The sequence below is a fragment of the Protopterus annectens genome, chromosome 1.part0, assembly GCF_019279795.1.
Source record: "Protopterus annectens isolate FY-2018-M chromosome 1.part0, PAN1.0, whole genome shotgun sequence".
In the NCBI taxonomy this organism is placed as follows: domain Eukaryota; kingdom Metazoa; phylum Chordata; order Ceratodontiformes; family Protopteridae; genus Protopterus; species Protopterus annectens.
The window spans coordinates 1,867,108,566-1,867,130,640 of NC_056725.1; the positions used below are offsets into that span (position 1 = coordinate 1,867,108,566).

At 44.5% G+C, this 22,075-nt stretch overlaps 1 protein-coding gene across 1 annotated transcript in view; it reads left to right on the top strand.

The window, feature by feature from the left end:
- Positions 1-22,075, top strand: part of CPLANE1 (ciliogenesis and planar polarity effector 1) — a 4,248,669-nt gene that overhangs the window by 1,471,999 nt on the left and 2,754,595 nt on the right. The window lies entirely within an intron of this gene.

Genomic DNA, 22,075 nt, shown 5'->3' on the forward strand with positions numbered 1-22,075 from the left:
GAGCTGTGGATGAAGGCAAAGTGGTTCATACAGCCTACCTTGATCTGGCCAAGGCCTTTGATACCATTCCCCACTCAGGAATCATATAAAAGCTCGCTAAGCTAGGCATCAACCCTTATATCACTAGCTGGGTTGCAAACTGGTTCACAGGTAGAACCCACAGTGTGAAAGTACCTGACTCCAAGTCAGACTGCCGACCAGTCACGAGTGGAGTCCCACAGGGTTCGGTCCTGGGTCCTCTCCTGTTTAGTATCTACTTCTCTGAAGTCCAGGCCAGCACGAAGGGACACTGGCTGGCAAAGCTCACAGACGATTGCAAGTTGGGAACTATTAACTCCCCAAGTGATGTTGACATCCTACAGAAAGGCCTCACTGATACCAGTGACTGGTGTCAGAACCATGGCCTTAAGCTCAATGCCAAAAAATGTGTTGTCATCCCGTTTGGGAAAAATCTGGTTCCCATGAATTACCACATCGATGGTAGTCCACTGAACACATAAGGTGTTGTAAGAGATCTGGGAACACAGGTTGACAGCAACCTCTCTTTTGACAACCACATTGCCACTGTGGTCAGAAAGTCCTTCTGTGTGGCACATCTCATTACTAAGGGTTTTGCATCCAGGAAGAAAGACGTCATTGTCTCCCTCTACTCTTCCCTCAGTAGGCCAATCATTGAGTACAATGCCCCATTTGGCATGTACCTCACTAAACACCTGCAACAACTGGAGAGGCTGCAAAAGTACCTCACAAAGAGGATCCTAGGGCTTAAACATTTGTTCTATATGGATAGACTAAAAAAACTCCAACTATTCTCTCTCATATCGCCTTAGGGGTGATCTCTGCTTGACTTACAAAGCCATGTCTGACCCAGCTCTGTTAGAAATTCCAATCCCTCCACACACCAGAGACCTCAACCTCATTACCACAATCAGCAGAACATGCTGGTGGGACAGGTTCATAACCCAGAGACTGCCCATACTATGGAATAGACTTCCCATATATGTCAAGAAGAGCAACCTCACTGTCCCTCTTCAAGAGAAATCTTGATGAGTGGATGGGAAGTAGAAAATTCACCCCAGGGATCACTCCAGTGGCTTTACTCGACAGAGGCACTGTAAACTAAGGTCAGGTGGCACAATGCCAGGGTAATCCTATAGACTAGGCTTGTAAAGGCTCCAGGGCCATTAACCAAGTACACACCTATGAAACTATGAACACTGGTATTGTTTTTGAATTTATTGGATCACTTGGCTTGCAGAGTAAAGAAACATGGAAAATGTTATATCCCCTATTTTATTTGTTTAGATGGCTTGACTATAAGTGATATAGAGAGCTAAAAGAAACAATCTGATATTGTTAATCCTCGTTCATTCCTTACACATGGGGTATCGGTTCTGACCTCGGAACCGAGCCGGCCATTTTCCAAGCTCGCGTCAGCTACAAAGTCTCGAGCTAAACTCTTACCCACAATCCCCCTCTCCCTGTTACCTCAGATTTCGTTTGCTGCATTGCCATTCGGTCGCGACAAGCTGCTTCTCTTAAGCCAAGTACAGTTATTTGTTGTTTAATAGTCATTTATATTACTTTTCTGTCAGAAAAGTTTCTATTTCCTTGTCTCTTACCCTATCGCATCTAGCGACCATATTTTCCTTCTCTTTTCTCTACCACCGTGAGGTATTCTCCCCTTACCATCACTGGTAATCTTTCCTTTTTTTCATACCTTCTGGTACTCTTTTGTACCATTGCTGATAACCCTTTTCTGCTGTCTAATTTTGCTATCATGGCAGATAAGAAAGGTAGTCATGGGTTTAAACAGTGGTCTGATTGTGGACACAAACTTCCTACTTCTGATGCGCACTCTTTGTGCCTTTATTGTTTGGAAGCGTCCTACATATCTGTTGACCCGCCCTGTACTATCTGTGAAAACTTTTCAAATGGATCTTTGTTGGAAAGAAAAAACAAGTTGTTGCTGAAGGAACTTCTTAAATCTCCCTTTTCAGAGGCTATTTCTGGGTCAGAGGCCTCAAGCCCTCCTAGAGCCCATAAGAAAATCTTGGATGTTCCTACCATTGTTAAATCTTTGCCTTCGTCCCCGGCTGGGGATTCCCGCCAATCAAAACCTAAAAGGCTAAAGTTTCGGCTCTGGAGCTCACTCAGTCAGCCCCAGTGCTTTCGGCACCGAAGCCTTCGGCTCTATTAGCGATCTCGGCTCCATCTTCACCTGCAGCCTTCACTATATCGGCACCGAGGGGCTCCTCGGTTCAGACTATTACCACTGTATTGGCACCGACCGTTCAGTCGGCGCAGACCTTGACCACGTCGGCTCCGACATCTTACTCGGAACTGATACCTTTATTGTTGACTCCAGTTTTGTCGGTTCCAGCTTCGGTCTGATCCCTGAGTCGGTGCAGACCATGACCTCGGCACCAATAACGTCTTCGGTGCAGACACCCGTAGTCTGGTCTCTCTCGGCACCGTTGTTCTCGGTGCAGACTCGTGAGATGGGCACCGAGTTTGTGGACAGGCTTGTTTCTCCGTCAGTCTCCGTGAGGTCCACTAGAAGCCTTTCCAAACACTATATGTTGCGTCTTGTGGATCAGGTGCTCTTGGCCAGAAGTATCCCACCCCCCCCAGGAACTATTCTTCCTTGGGAGGTGATCACCCATCACCAAAGACCCCTTCTTATTTTCCTCCTTCATTGCCTTTGAAGTCCATGGATATAGCACAGTCTTCCCCTTCTGCAGTTCCCTTTATGGATCTCACTAAGGAACCACAGTTGCCTTTGTGGCAGAAAAGTTTTGCTACGACCCAGGATGTCAGTTGTGACACGCATAGTTTGCTGCTCCACAGTCATCCAGGGACTCTGGGTCAGCAGGCTGAGCCACTTAGGGGAGCAGTGACCCCTGTCCTAGACATTCACTCCTCTTCAGGTGGACAAGCCTTCCAACTGATGGAGAAAGCTTTTGCTGCTGCTGGTGATACTGGACTGTCTATCCCTCCGCCCTCCTCTGGTACACTGGTTTCACAAGTCACACCGAGCGGACACTGGGTGCAAGGGCCTCAAGACATATTCCCACAGGAAACCCCTTTTCCGCTGTCTTCCCCAGCTTTTCCCACTGAGAAAGTCCACCAGAAAAGTTCGTGTAAGAGGAAGAACATGGACTCCACAGAGGAGTCCCTCACTGAAGACACAGATTTTGATGAGGGGGAAGGATCCCCTCAGTCACCCTCTGAGGTATACTGTGGTGATATCCTCGAAATCCTGAAACAGAGAGGTGACTGACAGTCCTCTAATCCGACCTCTGATGAATCTGTGTTCCTGCAGGCCTTTTGCGCCTGGCCCCTCTACCTCCTGGGTTACTCCACCTGCCGATGAACTTGTCCGGCTTATCGTGCAGTGTGCTTGGAAGGCGCCTGACACCGTCAAAGCTATTCCCTGGAGGCCAGATAAGATTTTGTCCCCTCCTGCTATGGATCCCCATTGGTCAAAAGGTCTTCCTGTGTATGCTTTGGTGGTGGCGGCCACAACAAAAAAGGATCTGGCAGAAGAAGAAAGCCAGACTGTCCATCCGCCTAACAAAGAGTTCCAGGCCATGGACAGGATAGGGAAGCACACCTTTGCATCAGCGACCTTTACTATCAGGTCGCCGAATTATATGGCACACTTTACCAAGCTTCAAAGGGATCCGATTTCTGAGCTGTCTGAAACCTTGGCTGGTGCCATGTCTGATGAGGTCCGTGACAAAGTGGCCTCTCAGCTGGCCGCCATTGAGTCAATGTCTAACACCTCTATGTGACTGATATCTTAAGCATCAGAAGGAACAGCTAGAGCAGCTGGTTCAGCTGCGGTCTTGAGACGTCATGCCTGGATGCGCTTGTGCAATTTTGCGGATCCCTTTAAGGCTTCCTTTCTTTAAGCAACCATTGAGGCCTCCTCGTTGTTTGGACCCAAAGTTAAAAGCACACTGGCCAGATCTGAACAGGATGGTAAGACCCTTTCTGCCGTAGGTGTTCGTTATTCTTCCCCTCAATGTGCTTTCTCCCGAAACCAAAAGAATGGGAAGATATGGTTCAAGAAATCTCAGGGTCCTTTCCGTGACACACAGGCCGAGTTCTTCCCTAGAGGCAGAGGGAGAAACTCACAGGGAAGACGCTCCTTTTGTGGCAGAGGGGGTCCCCGTAACCAGGGTTCCAGGGATTCTTTCCCTGGCCAATCATACCAGCGCTCCTGAAGAGTGGCCCAACTCTTTTCCTCTGGAGGTGGTTGGGGGACGTTTCTCCTTGTACCCTTCTGCCTGGCTAACCATCAACACCAATTCTTGGGTACTAAGGATTATAACCAGAGGTTATCATATCCCCTGTCCTTTCAAAAAACCTTCCTGACGTTCCACCCAGTCAAAAGGAAGAAGCAGCACTAGAGATAGAAAAGCTGCTAAGAAAGAGAGTCATCCAAATAGTCCCTCCAGACCAGATAGGATCTGGATTCTACTCAAAGAATATTTTTGGTGCCAAATAAAACCAGGGACTGGAGATCAATTTTGGATCTCAGTGTATTGAGCAAGTTTGGAAGAGTACAAAAATTCCAGATGGTCACAATACAGTCTATCCTCCCACTTTTGGAAAAAGATGATTGGATGTGCTCGATAGATCTTCAAGATGTGTACTACCACATAAAAGTGGACAGGCCATCAAGAAGATTCCTGCGCTTCCTTTTGGGAGCCAGTCACTACCAGTTCAGAGTACTGCCCTTTGGACTCTCTACAGCCCCCAGAGTGTTCACAAAGTGCATGGCAGTTGTCACAGCTCACTTGTGACTTCAAGGACTCCAGGTGTTTCCTTACCTAGACGACTAGCTCATTTCTGCCCCCACCAGACATGTACTGGAAGAAGCCCTGGCATACTCTCTCCTCGCTGCACAAAGGCCAGGCATAACCATAAACTGGCAAAAATCCAATCTCACCCTATCTCGGTCGATAGAATTCATAGAGCTGCTATTCCACAGCACAGAATTTTAAGGATAAAGCAACAACTGATTTCATTCCTTTCAAGGGAGAAATCCATGGCTCACTCGGTTCTACAGCTGTTGGGTTCCATGGCAGCCTCCATCAACATTGTCCCCCTGGCCAGGTTTCACATGAGGCTTCTACAATGGCTACTGTTCACCCAATGGTATCCCTTTCAGCATCCTCTTTCAGCCATAATTCGAGTAACCCACAGGTGCAAACAGGATTTAAATTGGTGGATGACACACAATCTGTCACAATGGTCTCGCCCCTTTCCCCCCCCAGCAATCCAGGGCCACAGTGACCACAGACGCCTCCCTGATGGGGTGGGGTGGGGGCTATGTCAGGGACAGACAGTCCAAGGCACTTGGGCCGAACTGGAAGCCCATCTGCATATAAATGTTCTAGAGCTGAGGGCGGTGCTTCTGGCGTTGCAAGCATTCAACCCCCTGCTGCCGGCTGAGACAATTGCAATTCAGAAAACATGGCACTGGTCTGGTACATCAACAAGCAAGGTGGAACCAGATCTTACCCCCTTTGTCAAGAGGCCATGAGGAAATGGCAATGGGCGATGGCTACCAACCGTTTTCTTCTAGCAACGCACGTTCCTGGGAGTTCCAGCGTGATAGCAGACTTGACTCAGCAGGTGCATTCTTCAGCCTCACAAGTGGTCCCTGAATCCCTTGATAGCGGCAGAGATCTTCCACCGCTGCGGGCGTCCTTGCTGCGACCTCTCTGCATCCCCGACCAACTACAAATGCAGCAACTACTTCGCCCTGATTCCCCCTCCGGGACAGTCACCCAGGGACGCTCTAGTCCACGATTGGCCCTCTGGTCTTCTTTACGCATTCCCGCCCTTTCCCCTCATTCCCCATTTTCTGAAGAAAGCCCATCGGTTAAAGAGCAAGGTGATCCTCATAGCACCATATTGGCCTCGACAGATTTGGTTCCCCTTCCTTTGGCCTCACCTACTAGATCGACCATGGATTCCCCATCCAACCCCGGAGTTTATCTCACATCCACAGAACCTGATTCATCCCAGCTGTAACAGCCTGAAGCTCACAGCTTGGCTACTCCAATTCCCTTGATTGCCTGGCAGAATGATTTTTCTTTACCAGTACGTGACATTCTCATTGCATCTCATAAGTCTTCCACTAGAATTACTTATCTGAGCAAGTGGAAAAGATTTACCTGTTGGCTGAAAGATAAACAAGTAGATCCCTTCTCAGCACCAGTGTCGATGACACTAGACTATCTGGCCGACCTTTTCCAATCAGGTCTTTTGGCCTCTTCCATTAGAGTTCATTTGGCTGCAATTTCTAATTTTCATGCGGGTCCCCAAGATTCCTCTCTTATGTCCCACAAATTGTGCAAGAACTTCATAAAAGGTGTGAATCATCTGAAGCCACCTTTTAGAGAACCTATTCAACCATGGGATTTATCATTAGTTCTGCAAGCTCTGACAATGCCACCTTTCGAACCAGCTTCTTCTTGCGACCTCAAGCATTTGTCATGGAAAACCTTGTTTTTGGTTGCCATTACTTCTACCAGACGTATTTCTGAGCTTCAAGCTTTATGTATCAAGAGTCCATACTTGATTTTTCATAGAGATAGTGTCTCTGAGAACTAATCCATCATTTCTGCCAAAAGTGATCTCTGAAATGTCCATTAATCAAACAAACCATTGAATTGCCAGTTTTCTTTCCCAATCATTCAAACAGAGGAGAGTATTGCCTGCATACCCTAGATATCCACAGGCAAATCCGTTTTTACTTAAACAGGACTAGGTCCTTTCGTAAATCTGGCCAGTTATTTTTGGCCTTTTCTGGACCTAGATTAGGATCTGCTGTTGCTAAGGTCACATTAGCTAGATGGTTGAAGGACTGTGTGACCTTCATTTATACACAACATAATATCTCCGTTGCCTTCTACCATGAAAGCTCATTCAACAAGGTCGGTGGCAACTTCTGCTGCCTTCCATGCAAGAGCTTCTTTATATGACATCTGTGCAACTGCAACTTCGGCTACGCCTCATACCTTCATCAATCATTACAAATTGGATTTGGCCTCCAGGAAAAGAGCATCTTTCGGTTCTATGGTGCTCAGGAATGTCCTTCCATGAGAGCCTCCCTGGAATAGAGGTAGCTGGGGACTCTGTCCCATGCGTAAGGAATGAACGAGGATTAACAATATCAGATGAAGTTATTTCTTACCATAACGTTCCATCTGTATTGTTGATCCTCGTTCAGTCATTATGACCCTCCTTCCTTCCCCCTCCTGTGGTTTCTACTGGATCTCACCATCCGGTTCTCTTAGATTATTTGACCAGAGGTAGCCTCTACCTTCTTTGACTTGCAAACTCAATCTGAGGTAACAGGGAGAGGGGGATTGTGGGTAAGAGTTTAGCTTGAGAGTTTGAAGCTGACGCGAGCTTGTAAAATGGCCGGCTCGGTTCTGAGGTCGGAACCGATACCCCATGCGTAATGACTGAACGAGGATCAATAATACAGATGGAACGTTATGGTAAGACATAACTTTTTTTTCCAAATTTGTCCTGAGGTGGAATTCTGTGAATGTGAATAGCAAAATAAAAATGAGCAATACCTTTAAAATGTCATTGATAACCATTTTTTTCTTGGCTACAAGGCTCAAGTCATTGATATCTAGAGGTAAAGATAAATCCATTTATGTTGAAACTTATCAATAAAGCAGTGCCATGCATGGTGGCAGACCCATGGTCAAGTACAATAAAATTTATTTTACAAACTGGAGGTAGAAGTTAATGCATCTAACAGTGGACAGTTGAGAGACCACTTAGCAGACATCCTTACTTAGCATGATGTTCAGCAGTCTTTGCATTTTTAAGGACTATAGTAAGAAACAGGTCTCAGTGAGATTTGAGAGTTAGCACCAGTGATTGGAAGAGAACGAAAAAGAGAATAAAACAGGTGTATTGATTAGGAGGGGAGAGAGGATGAGTCTGGTTAAGAGAGTATGACAAAAGATAAATCAGTGTGCTTTTTCCCATGCTTGTATAGGAAATGACTGGGTTAAAACCCTAGTAGTTATCCAGTAACAAGTTTATTACAAAGCATGTAAATAAAAAAGAATATTGAGTATTGTATAGGTTTATAGGTAGGTACTAGGCTATCTGCTTGAGGGCATTTATAAGCCTAGCCAGAGTGTGGCAGCTTTCACCGCCCCATTGATTAATTAACTGAGCTTCTGTCAAGAAGAGCCAATGAAGTGATCCCAGATGTGTATTTTCTGTTACCTATCCACTCGTCAAGGTTTCTCTTGAAGAGTGTTAGTGAGGGGCTCTGCCTAATGTAGTTAGGAATTTTGTTCCAAAGTATGGGGAGTCGTTGTGACAGGAATCTATCCCTCCAGCATGTCCTATTTATTGTTGTGGTGAAGTTTAGCTCTCTACAGCGAGTGGCTCGCAGTGACTTGGATTTCTTTAGGTGGAGCATGTCCATCAATTCTGAGTTGGACATGGCTTTGTAAGTCAGGCAGAGATCACCTCTAAGTAAGTGATATGCCGCTGAGTACAGCTGGAGTTTTCCAGTTGGGCTGCATATGACATATGTTTGAGACCAGTAATTCTCTTGGTGAGGTACACCCCAAATGGGGCATTGCACTCTATGATGGGTCTGATGAGTGATGAGTAGAGTGGCACTATAACCTCTTTATTTCTAGATGCGAACCCTTTACTAATTAGATGGGCTACATAGAAGGATTTCCTAACTACTTTGGCAATATGATTGTCAAAGGAGAGATTACTATCTACCTGGGTCCCCAGATCTCTTATTACCTCTTCTGTATTAGGGTGGCTGCCACCTATGTGGTAATTCATGGGTGATTTGTTTTTCACAAACGGGATGACTATGCATTTTTTGGCATTTAGCTTGAGACCATATGTTTGACATCAGGTGTCTGTCTCAGTAAGGCCCTTTTGGAGAATATCCATGTCAGCCGGAGAGTCAGTTATGGCTCCCAGTTTGCAGTCATTGGCGAACTTGGTTAGCCATAGTCCTCCTGTGTTTGCCTGTACTTTTGAGAAGTATATGCCGAACAGTAGGGGTCCCAGGACCGAGCCTTGTGGGACACCACTTGTGACTGGTTTACAGTCAGACCTGGAGCCCGCTATTCTTACCGTGTGAGTTCTGTCTGTAAGCCAGTTGGCAACCCATCTCGTGACGTAGGGGTTTATGTTCAGGCTGGTGAGTTTTTCTATAATTCCCGAGTGGGGAATGGTGTCAAAAGCCTTGGCGAGGTCAAGGTAGGCTGTGTGAACTACCTTCCCCTCATCTATGGCCTTGGTGACTGTCTCAAAGAAGTCAACCAGGTTTAGTAGGCATGATCTGCCCTTAACAAAGCTAAACTGGGTCGGGTCAAGTGTTTGGAGGTTCCCAATGTCTTTGTTAATGAGTTCCATGATGATGCGCTCCATAGCCTTGCAGACCAGGCTAGTCAGGCTTATGGGGTGATAGTTACCAGGGTCATTTGTGGCCCCTCCTTTGTGGAGTGGAATAACCGTTGTGCGCCATTCTGTGGGCACGTAGCCTGTGGAGAGGCTGAGGTTGAACAGTGTGTGTAGGTGGGGGGTTAATTCGTTCTGTAGTTCGTGCAAGACACAGCCTGGGACACCATCTGGCCCCATTGATGCTGTACTTTTGGCTTTTGAAAGGGCTTTCACCTGTGCTCCTGTAATTTCTGGGACACTGCACTTTTCTGGTATTGTTGTTGGCCCTTTTGGGGCTGAGAGGGGGGGGTGAAGTTTGCACTGAATCTATCTGCCAGGATGTTGGCAATATCAGTGGGTTCAGTATATTTTGTGCTATTTTGCAGTAGCTCAGAGCATATCTGCGAGTTGCCACTTAGATTGTTGACATAGCTAAAGAAGGTTTTGTGGTTATCTTTCGAATCCTTGGCTATTTTTCTTTCAAAGTTAGCCTTGGAGGATTTTATGAGGGACCTTAGTTTCTTACTGATACTGATCAGGGATATCTTTCCTTCTTGGGATTTACTTTTTTTCTTAACTAGGTTCCTCCTTTTATTGTATAACCTGTTTATAGCAGGGGTCCACCAGACTGGTTTCCTTCTCTTAGGGGAGTGAATCTTGGTTTTGCTAGAGAAGGCACGATCCATGCATCCTTGTAGGTGCTCATATAGTGCGTTTGTAAAGGTTCCTGCATCTTGGACACTGTTATCCTTTAGTGTGGGGGCTGTGAAACTTACCACCTCTGTCTTAAGTAAGGTAAAGTTTGGTATATAAAAGTTTTTCACTGTGGTTTCCTTGGTTGGATGTGGTGGTGTGGTGTGGACATCCAGAGTGATTAAATTATGGTCTGATCTAACCAGTGACAAGTTGACCTTTGGTGTGGAACACCTGTCGCCCATGCTGGTGATGACCAGGTCCAATATGTTTTCACCTCTGGTAGGGGCATTTACCAGCTGATCCAGGGCATTTGAGTTGATAAATTCCAGGAAGCGCTGGACCTGGGAGTTTGTACTTGAGTAGTTTTCCCAGTTAATGGTAGGGTAATTGAAATCGCTCAATATCAGGGTGTTCTGTAGGACCTTCATGTTTTCCAGTGTCTCCAGAAAGGCACAGTGGTGGTCCTGGGTCACGGAAGGTGATCTGTAGCAGGCCTCAATTTGCATTGCAGATTTGCCTGATGTTAGTTGCCCATGGATGATCTCGGCAGTATCATGCTGCACCACTAACCTGGAGGTGTAGGTATCCTTGATGAATATGGATACACCCCCTCCTTTTGTGTTTCGGTCCATGTTCTGTGGCCGAAATGTGTGGTATGAGTTGTAGCCCAGTAGTGCTGGGGTGCTCTGTGGAGCCTTGAACCAGATTTAAGTTACTGCACAGATGTCGACGTTCTCCATACTGAGGAGTGCTGTGAGTTTGTGCATTTTGAGATTTAAACTCCTGGCGTTGAGTAGCATAACCCTCATTTTTTTATTTGTGCTGTTTACGGAGGTGGGTTTGACTTTTGAGCCTTGCCTAAAAAAGGCACTATGGGGGCAGCAAGAGCCTTGGCCAGTATTCAAAAGCCTAGGGATGACAGCTGCAAGCCGTCTCTTGCAAAGCAACGAGGACTGTCGAGCATGTTGTCCCAGGCTGACAGACACTGGATCCCCTTTGAATGACACCAGAAGCTTAGCCTATTGTTGGAATTCATCATTTTTTCTTTATACTGCGGTATCATTCTTGGTGAGGGCAGGATGCTACTCAGGGTCAGGGTCATACTCGCCTGGGCTACATGATCAGAGAGCTCTTCCATGTCTTTTTTCATGTAGTCCAGGGAGGTACGTCTCAGGTCATTCACACCAACATGAACAATGACAGAGTCATATTTGTACTTGTTCTGGAGTGACCTGAGTGCTTGTGTTATGTGGCAGATTCTTGCTCCCGTCAGGCAGCTAACAGTAACCTTCTCCTTGTCCAGCCTAGTGAGTGGGACATCAGTGTGCCTAACTATAGATTTGCCTGTTAGCAGTGTGTTAGGTATTTTATTTCGCCTTAAGGACTGTGATTGTGCAGCACACTGATTTTGTGTTTTATGTGTTGTCTAGTTATTGATGGGAGGTGCAGGTTTTTTGGGTGTCTACTTTGGAGGTCTGTGATGCTTTTGCAGGTTTTTATTTAGAGCCTCCGAGTATGATTTTGTTTATTTATGTGTATTTTTGCCTGTGCTGGTTTAGTATGTCTATGTGAGGCTGGAGGTGTGGTGCAAGTGTTAACCTTCTCCTCTTGACTGCCTGTTCCAGTCTTGGGTGGAGAGAGCTTAGCCTCCATTTTAGCTGTATAATTGCATCTCTCGCATATGTTAATGTTTTGTGGTAGGAGGAGACGGTTGTATGTGTACATGAGGCAGTTGTAACATTGCCTCAGGATACCCAGGTTCACCAGCTGGACTGGAGAGTATACCTGAACTTGCCCTTTGGTCATGCCTGAATAGTAGGGTGAGCTGCTTAGTCGCTTGGTTGGTGAGGGGTGAATAATGAGCCTTGCCCTGCTGGGCATCAAGTGTCGGGGTATATTAGTGCTTGCTATTGGGTCTGAGCAAGTGCTGGACTGTAGGATGCTTTTTAAGTGCTTAGGTTGAGAGTTAGACTACTTTTAAGGGAAAAACCTGAAGAGGAGACTTGGTGGAGCCCGGATAAATTTAGCCCTAGCTAACCGGCGCTGCCCGGATGTGCAAAACCATGCAAACACAGTTTTTACAGCAGGGAAATAAGAGATAGAAATTAGCCCAAAATGGCCGATAAACTACTAACGTCTGGGCTGGAAACACTCCTCCAGGGACAGATGGCTGCTCAAAGCTCCCTCTCTCACAGGTGAACAGAGAAACCTCCCTCTATCCAAGTAAGGTATGGGCAACTCAGAAAATTGTAATACAGCCCCAAATTCAGCACTAGCCTGAAAACTGGACTATACCAGTTTAGAAAGGTGAGAAACAAGGGAAAAAAATTTTTTTGAAAAGATAAGGCAAAAACAGTAAAAAAAATACTCTTAAAACAGCTTTAAATGACTACAAACAGTAAAAAATACACTTAAAACAGCTTTAGATGACTACAAGCAATCAGAAAAGGCTTTTAAACAAATTACCCAATTAACCAGTAAAAAAAATCTCAAAACTGAGCCCCGTTCCTGTAGTCTTCAATCAGACAAGTTCTAACTGCACACTCCTGCCACTGGGGTGCAGGGGAACCTTCTCCAAAAAAGAAGGTCTGGATTAGTGCTCAAGTTATGCAAACAAAGCTAGATTCAGCAGGCCTGGATCTAGTCTATGCTACAGCAAACAAGGCGCACCAGTTTCAGTAAGAAACAGTTCAGAAATGCAGGCACTGTAAGCCTTGAACCAGAAATTCCCAGCTCAGAAGGGCAGAGTCCAGCCTCTCCTCCCACAAGAGTGCAGACCACGAACCTTCTTAATGTAAAATAACTGGCCTGAAGCCCAAGTGCTTAAAATTGCACTATGATGCTTTTTTCTGATAAACAGGGTACCGTTAACAGTTTTGTGTTTGGTTTGCATGTCACTAGAAGACAATTTGATAAAGGGAAGTGGCTTGAAGAAAGTGCTTACTGAAAGCATTCAGTGTTTTATCAACTGGGAGAGCTATAAAGACTTACCAAATCAAATAGCACTTAATAGTAGCACAGGCAGTATCGTGCGTCTTAGCTTAACTAACCTTTCTTTTGGTTAACTTTAGCCTGTCTGTGTAGCTATCAACTTAGAACTTATGTTCTTATTAGGAAGCAAAAACGTCAATATTTGAAGATGTACATAGTTTTGTGTATTATTAAGTTAATAGATTTTAGGAAGGGTTTTTTTCAGGGGGGCTGTTTGTTCTGTTTGAGGGCTTTCAAAAAAACAAAAATATGTAAGATGTGACATAGGCGCAAGTGGATATGACAAGAAACAATTGTGTAAAAGACCATTCTGCCGAACAGTATATACATACAACATAAAAGTTGGACATAGACATTTAACAAAAAAACAGTTATACATAAATTATGGTAATAATAACTGTACAAGAAAATGGTGGTTTCTGTAATGTCTTTCAGTCTGAATGGCCTTATAGATAACCATAAAAAAGAGAGAGTACTATATTAAAAAACATAGAGTGCAAATAGCTATGCTACAGAAGACACACTTGGAAAGAACTGAACATGTGAATTTGATAAAGAAAGTTTTTTTTCCGGGATGGTTATTCAATGGAATATCTGGGGCAGAGGAAAAGATGAGTACTTATATTAATTGCAAAAGGAGCTCCAATAATGATAGTAGAGGGAAAACAAGGTAATAATGAAAGATATATAGTATTAAGGTGCTACTGGCTAAGGAGGAGGATTACACTGGCATGCATTTACAACCCCCCTAAAACTGCTATAATGGAGCTTAAGAAAATTTTGGGAGAAATTATCAGCTTTCGGCAAGGAATATTACTTATAGGTGGAGAATGGAATTTAGTTTGCAACAGTGTGTCTGGGGGGCTTAGAAGGGAAGATATAACAAGGGAGGGTAGATGTTTGAAGACCTTTATGAAAATGTTTGGCATGGGAGATGTGAATTCAGTACTAGGAGTTCAGAGTGAATTTACGCATTACTCACCGAGATACAAAAACTGTGTTAGGCTAGATCAATTTTATATCTCACAGGAATATGTGCATTTAATTGAAGGTCTTGAAACGCACCCAATAACTATTTCAGATCATGCACCAATAACTAAAAAAATGAGACACTGGTGTTTTCCCACCTATCATTTGAAAAGAGAGGAATTCAAGGAATGGGATTTTGAATTAATTCAGGAGCTACTACAGAAGATAAAATTTTTTCTTAAAACATAGCTAGTGAGTGGGATAAAAATAAAGTGGAGTTTAAAACTAGGGTGTAAGTAAAAGAAAGGGAGATATGGTTAAAGTGTAACAAGAATTATGTAGAGATTGACAAATGTTAAAGTATTGCAAAATAGGGGGTGTCTCAGAACAAGAAAAGGAGCAACTGCAAAATGCTAAACAGAAAATAAGGGATTACCTCAATAATATGCACAAGTTTAGAAAGATTGTTGTTAAGCAACTGTTTTTTTGATAATTCTAGAGCACAAAAACTTAGCACAACATCCTGGGCAACAGAAAGTGGAAAGGGCTGTCACCAAGCTTAGGAAGCCTATAACAAGGAAGATAACAAGAGACCCTGTAGAAGTGTTAGAAATATTTTGGAGATTTTATGAACGTTTGTATAAAGCAGAGAAATATGGATATCAAGAAAAGGTACAAATAGAAATATCTGTGGAAGAATTAAATATGCCAAGGTTAGAGGTAGATGAGGCTCAATTACTAACAGGATTGGAAGGGATGAGATAAAAATGGGTATGTACAACCAATCTACAGGAAAGTCCCCAGGAATAGATGGTATTCCTTTGGAAGTTAGGAGGGAAAAACTGATGAAGGTTCTGTTTAACAGTATTTTAAGAGTAGAGGTACCAGCATCCTGGAAGGAGGTGGTGGTAACGGTAATAACTAAAGAGTGTAAAGATCCATCGGATCCTACTTTGTACAGGCCCGTTTCAATACTGAACCATGATTAAAAGAATGGCAAAAGTGATGCCAAAATTAATAGATATGGATCAGTGTGGTTTTGTGGAAGGGAGGCAAACTTTTGACAATATTAACAGAACATTGATGATCCAGAGGGAAGCTGAATGTAAGAAAATACCACTTTTGTTGGTGGGTCTTGATGCAGAGAAAGCATTTGACAGAGTAGACTGGGACTTTATGAGCAGGGCAATGGAAGCATTTTCTTTCCTCGATACAATTATAGGGTTGATTAGAAGAATATATGAGCTATCTGAGGTGCAAATTAAGGTGGGTGGAGTCCTCTCTGATTATTTCTGCTTGAGTAGAGGAACCAGGCAGGGTTGTTCACTTTTCCCTTTGTTGTTTGCACTATATTTAGAACCATTGGCAAAGAAAATAAGGGAATCAGAAATTCAAGCATATAATTGGTATGGTAGTCAGGAAAAGCTGGCTGTATTTGTAGATATTATTTTATACATGACAAAACCAGAAAGAGACATTACAGTGTTGTGGAACATTTGAAGACTGTTTCAAATCTTCTCAGGATGCAAAATTAATGAAGCTAAAGCAAAGGCAGTAGCGATAAATTATGTACGTACACACAAATTGGTTCAGCAATATCCATATTTATGGGGACATGATAAAATGAAGTATTTAGGAGTGTGGCTTAGAAATGACTCTGTTGTGGCAGCTAATTATATGTGGGAAGAGACTAAACAGAAGATGATACAAAAATTGAGAAACTGGAAGCTTTGTTATATGGATATAGATTCTGAGATACAAGTCATTAAAATGTTCTTAGTCCCTTTAGTCGTATACACCGGTCAGGCATATTTTTATCAACCAGAGGAGAAGCTGTGGATAACAGTTAAAAAAAAGAGTTGAAGGATTTTATCTGAGAAGGGAAGGTAGCAAAGGTCAAGTGGGGTAAGTGGATTCTTCCACTAGAACAAGGCGGCCTAGGATTACCCATTTTGAGGGGGTATTTTAGAACAACACAGTTAATGCTCTTACACATAGCACAAGCAGAAAACTGTAATTCGAAGTTCAATGGAATGATGCTGATAAAGGGAGGAAACTCAAGAAATAAGGAGAGATTGGGTTTTGGATGCAGACTCTTAAGGAGTACAAGAAAAATCACACACAGAATATTATTTTCATAAAATAGTAGGGAGTATTCTAAGAACCAAACCAGCACGAGAATGGAGAAAAGAGATTTTGGCAATAAGGAAGACTGTGGTCAGGGACATAGATAATAGGCAAGAGGGGTCTGGAGTTTATTGGAGAAAACTGGCAAAGAAACCAAGGTATTAGGCGCAAATAACTAGAAAGGGAAAGGTAATAGAATGGGAAGAGGCCAAGAATTTATTTGGGCTGCAGGTTAGAGATTGTCTTCCCTATCAAGGATTGATATCAGATTATAGGCAGCGAAAAATAAATAGGGGGCTCCTAAATGAAAGACCAGCGTTTTAATAGAATTTAGAACAGAAGCTGCCATTAAAAATGAATAATTAGTAAAGCATATAGAATATTGCATGATAATTATAAGAATCAATCAGAGGAGCTTAGAAAGGATTGGGAAGAGAGACTGGATAAGCAATTCAAAAAGAGATAATAGGAGGATATATGTTTATCTCCCAAATATGCAACAAAGTCTAGAAGATTTAGGATCTTTGCCTGGAGGTGTTTACTTTGGGTGACTCTGTAGGATTTTTCCTCAGGTGGATAGCAAATTTGGAGGTGTGACGGGCAAGAAAGAGGTGGCTGGGAACATATTTTTTGGGAGTGTAATGAGCTGGCAGACTTAAGGGATTCCCTGCAGACTGCTGTTTTGGAGATGTCCTTCAAGAATGCAACTGCAGTCCTTACATATGGGTTGTCCTGCCTCAGGCAGCCCTCGGTCGGCCGGATTCCAAAGTCTGGGTCCGGCGTCGGCTGATGTCGCCTCCTCCCAGACGTCAGAGCGGCTGGGGTATAAAAGCATCAGCCGACGCCATCTTCCTCAGTCTTTCTTGCCGCGCGGTGCCCGAAGCAGAAGCAGTTCGCAAGTGCCGGTCGGTCAGCTCCTGTGTTTTACGTATCCGAAGTCATCAAAAAGCTAAGTATCCCGTTGGGGATCTTTTTCTTGCCTCAGCCGATGTCAGAAAAAACTGAAAAAGTTAAGAACTGTTTGTCTTGTGGTAAACAAATACCTCATAAGAACTTCCATTCTCACTGCCTTCCCTGCCTTGGCCCAGACCACAACGTCTCGGCCTGTGCTTGCTTCAATAAGCGCACACTCAGGCGCCGGGCAGAGTTTGCTGAAGACTTTTTTGGCGATAAATACTCTTATACCATGCCGTCGGAACAACCGACACCTCATATTTCCAAAAAACGGAAGGACTGGGACCGACATTCTCGGCCCGCGACTTCCACCGACACCACGCCGAAAACTACCGCGAATGCATCGGTCTCTTCTGAGGCGGTTGTTCCACCGCTCCGGACCGACGACACCGCTTTACCGATCTCTCCGGCCCCGGAGCCTGCGCCGGTTCCGGTTGTTGATTTTCCTCCAGAAACTGAAGCCCAAGATTTGCCTGAGACCATACCGGTGGACAAGGTTACTCCAGCACGTGGGGCAGCTAGGCCCCTATGTCTATGTCTATCAAGGCCTACACACATGCTAAGGCTGCTAGCCAGGCTAAGTCTCACCCTCCTAAAGTTTTGCCTCAGCCCACTACTGATAAACAAATCATGACTTTAGCTGCAGATTTAATTTCCTTAATCAGAGGCTCCCAGGCCCATCCTGACAGAGGTTCTCAGCCACCTTCTGACAAAAGGCCCAGGGTTGAGCATACAGACACCCTTTCTTCAGATGAAGCTTATGGTGACTCTGATCACTCAGATACCCAGGAAGAGTCCTTCCAGGCCTACGAGGATTCTGATGCGGAGGAATCTATTCCCTCTGCCTCTCCTCCTGAGGATATTTCTTTTGGGGAAATTCTCCACTCCATGAGAGAGCATTTTCAGTGGCAAGGCCAGGAATTCTCCGACTCCAGGAAACGGCTTCGTACCTTCCTTAAGCTTCCCCAACATAGGCCTTTAGCTATCCCTCCAGTGTTAGATGTTCTGGATGATGTGTACTCAGATTCGAGTGCTTCTCCTGATTCTCTCCCCCCTGCTCCTGTCAAGCCGGACAGATACTACAGGGTTCCTGAAACTCACAAACATTTCTTTAAGGCCCATTCTGTTGATCTTGAAACAATTTCCCAGGGGCCCAAAGGGGTGGCCACATCCATGGCCAAAAACCCTTTGCCCTCAGACAGGGAAGCTAGGTCCCTGGAGAGGTGGGGCAAAAAAGTTTATACCTCAACCACACTTGCCATGAGGGCCCTTAATTGCCTTTTTCATATGTTTCAGTATCAGGATTTCTTGATGGATGATTTACAGAAAAAGTTAGCCTCTCCTGAGCCTTTACATAGAAAGGCCTTGCAGGATTTGGTCCATAACACACAGCAGGTTAGCAATCATTTTCTTCAGTGTGGTTATGATGCATTGGAAGCTTCATGTAGGGCAGCTATGGCAGGGGCTGTCATACGTAGACATGCATGGTTGAAAGAACAGGCATTGCCAGATCATGTTAAAGCAAAGCTTCTAGATGCACCTCTGGAAAAACACAAGCTATTTGGTGCTAATGCTCAGGATGTGTTGAAATCAATTGAGGAAAAGGCTAAATCAGTGCAAACAGTCAAGGATTTCCTCCAGGTTCAGCCACCTAGGTTCAGCAGGAATTGGCCTTCTAAGAACTGGTCCTTTCCGGACACTGACAAGTTTCAAAGGGGAAAAAACAGGCGTGCCCGAGGAAGAGGGCAATACAGAGGCTCCTACAGGGTACGCCAATGGCAACCGACTAATCAGAGAGGTAGCGCAGGGACTTCCTCTGCTCCACAGGGACAATCACAATGACTTGACTTTGACACCGCCGACCAAGGCTCAAAGAGAAGCACCTTTAGGCAGAAAATTATCCTTATTTTCAAAAAATTGGCACATTTTAACAAAGGACAAATGGATTCTGGACATAATAGACCAAGGCTACAGGTTCCACTTCCATACTTTACCAACAAGACAAGGCATGCCAAACCTGCCACAAAATCAAAGGGCAGAGGCATTCGAACAAGTTTCAAAGCTGAGACAAATCAAATCAATAGAAAAGGTTCCTCCTCAGGAACAAGGCCAGGGAGTTTACTCAAGACTGTTCCTTGTTCCAAGAAAAGAAAAGCAATGGAGACCTATACTGGACTTGTCCGCTCTAAACACTTTTCTCATTGTACCAAAATTCAAAATGCTGACACTACAGCAACTCCTTCCCATGCTGGGCAAGGGGTATTGGCTGGTTACTCTGGACCTCAAGGAGGCATACCTGCATGTCCCAATCAGACACAGTTGCAGAAGATACCTCAGATTTCTTGCAGGGTCAGAGCATTATCAATTCTCAGCATTGCCTTTTGGCTTATCTACTGCACCCAGAGTATTCACGAAATGCCTGGCATCAGTAATTGCACACTGCAGACTCCAGGGATACAAATATACCCTTACCTGGACGACTGCCTTATACAAGCGGACAGCAAGCAAGCCTTGACAAAAAACTTGAATTATGTCATTCACTTACTACAGGCTTTGGGATACACAGTCAACTTACAAAAATCAAGACTACTGCCATCCCAACAAATAATTTTTCTAGGAGCCAAACTAGACACAGAATCACAAATGGCTTACCTCACAGAAGAGAAGCAAGAACAATTACCACATTACTTCAAAAGCCTAGCAAAGCTCACCCAGATGACTGCAAGGAAAATCCTGCAGTCCCTGGGTTTCATGGCATCTTGCATTCTACTGATTCCACTGGCAAGACTACACATGAGAAAACTACAATGGTACCTAAAAAGTTTATGGTCTCAACACAGCCACAGTTTAGAAACAATTATCCCACTGATCCCATGTCTACAAAGGGAATTTTTGTGGTGGACCCAAGCAAGCCAGTTAAACAAAGGTATGCCTTTCAACAAACCTCAAACAAGCCAAACCATTACAACAGACGCCTCAGACCATGGATGGGGGGCGCACATGGAGGGCAGATGTATTCAAGGGCAATGGATTCCCCAGGAAGTACATCTACACATCAATCAAAAAGAGATGTTAGCAGTAATGCATGCAATCGAGGCCTTCGGAAAATATCTTCAACAAGGTCATCTACTAATAGACAGACAACACCACTGTTATGTGGTACATAAACAAGCAGGGAGGTACTCATTCATACCCCCTTTGCAGACTAACAATGACTCTTTGGGAAAAGTCCCTGAAACTGAACATACAGCTGCAATCCCAGTTTGTTCCGGGCAGGGACAATGTACTGGCGGACAGTCTAAGCAGAAACATCCTGGATCCGCACGAATGGATGTTGCATCCCGACATTTTTGCACAAATTACTCATGCATGGGGGAGGCCGGACATAGATCTCTTTGCCTCCCACCTCAATCATCATCTGAAAAAGTTCTGCTCGAGGACACACCATCCGCAAGCCTGGAGAATAGATGCTCTCTCATTCAGCTGGAACTCTCTAACAATCTATGCATTCCCACCTCTACCATTAATGACCAAGGTGTTACCGAAGATCAAAGCAGAGCAACCGAAAGGCATCTTAATAGCTCCAGATTGGCCAAGACAGCACTGGTATCCATTACTAAGGAGCATAACTTGCACCAAGCCGTGGCCCCTGCCTCAATGGCCTCCACTCTTGACTCAGCACAATTACAGGACGGTTCATCCCAACCTACAAACTCTGCAGCTGACAGCTTGGAGGTCCCATGATTTCTCCCCATGTCTCTCTCTCCAAGGAAGTTCAACAGATATTACTGGAAGCACGCAGACCTTCCACCAGAAAGACTTATTCAGCCAAATGGAAGAGATTCAACATCTGGAATACCAACAAGGGACAGGATGCATCAGTAATGAGCATCCTTTTCACATCCTTTGCTAAGACAATTTCTAAGAGGGATAAAGAATATCAAACCTCCCAGAAAACCACCAGTGCCTGCATGGGACCTCAATTTCGTGTTGGAAAAATTAACTCTTCCTCCTTTTGAACCAGCAGCATCTTCAGAATTGCAATTTCTTTCCTGGAAAACAGTTTTCCTGTTGGCAATTACCTCAGCAAGAAGAGTTTCGGAGATACAGGCCCTCATGGCAGTACCTCCATTCCTCATTTTTCATCAGGACAGGGTTTCTTTAAGAACCAATCCTTTTTTTATGCCAAAAGTGGTATCCAGGGTGTCTCTAAATCAAGCAATTCACCTGCCTACTTTCTTCTCCAATCCTCAAAATAAAGGGGAAAAGCTGCTGCACACTTTGGACATTCACAGACAACTATGCTACTACTTGGACAGAACAAAGGCCAACAGAAAGTCTGACCAACTATTTGTAGCATATGCTCCTGGAGTGCAAGGAAAGGCAATTTCCAAACAAACAATTTCAAAATGGATTGGACATTGCATCAGATTCTGTTATTCTTTTCATGGAAAGGGTGTGCCAGCCAATATCAGGCCACACTCCACCAGAGCTACAGCCACCTCCACAGCCTTCCTAAGAGGGGTGGCTACAAAGGACATTCTAGAAGCTGCTACATGGAGCTCCGTGCATACATTTTCCAAGCACTACAACCTGCCTTTATATTCCAGATCCCGAGCAGGCTTTGCTTCGGCAGTCCTGCAGGGCATTTTAGCTACACCATCCTTATCTTAGAGCCTACCTCCCCCAACTTGGCTATGGTATTCAACCCATATGTAAGGACTGCAGTTGCATTCTTGAAGGACATAGTACAGTTTTGTACCTACCATAAATGTAGATGTCCGATAGATATGCAACTGCAGTCAGGTTTTCCCTCCCTCCTACCCCTCTGTGTATTGGGTCCACTTCCCTCCTTTTATACTTAGCTGGG